Source organism: Haliaeetus leucocephalus, unplaced genomic scaffold, assembly GCF_000737465.1.
Source record: "Haliaeetus leucocephalus isolate CR32 unplaced genomic scaffold, Haliaeetus_leucocephalus-4.0 Scaffold0, whole genome shotgun sequence".
Classification (NCBI taxonomy): domain Eukaryota; kingdom Metazoa; phylum Chordata; class Aves; order Accipitriformes; family Accipitridae; genus Haliaeetus; species Haliaeetus leucocephalus.
Genome location: NW_010972436.1, coordinates 27321329 through 27321679, shown reverse-complemented (window position 1 = coordinate 27321679; position 351 = coordinate 27321329).

Here is a 351-nt window from a genome sequence, read left to right as displayed (position 1 = left end):
TGGGTTAAATGGCGGAGAACGCCAGCCTCCTCCGTCGCCTCGTGGAACCCAGCCCCGCTGAGGCTCCTGCTGAAGGGCCAGCCTGCTCACCTCAGTGCCCGGCTCGTGGCCGCCATCTTAGTCCTGGCGAGGGAGGCCGGATCCTCCGCACAGGTGCCCAGCAAAGGGAGCGGGAGCTGAGGCAGCCTCCTGGGGACACGGAGCTTTCCCTGGGGTGGCTGGGGGGTGACAGTCCCCGTCGCCATCACGGTGTGGCCCCCCCACAGGCCCCCTCTCTGTCATTTATCAGACCCACCATGGCTCCCCCCGTCACCCACCATGGTTCAGCCCTACGATGACTCCCCCCTGTTG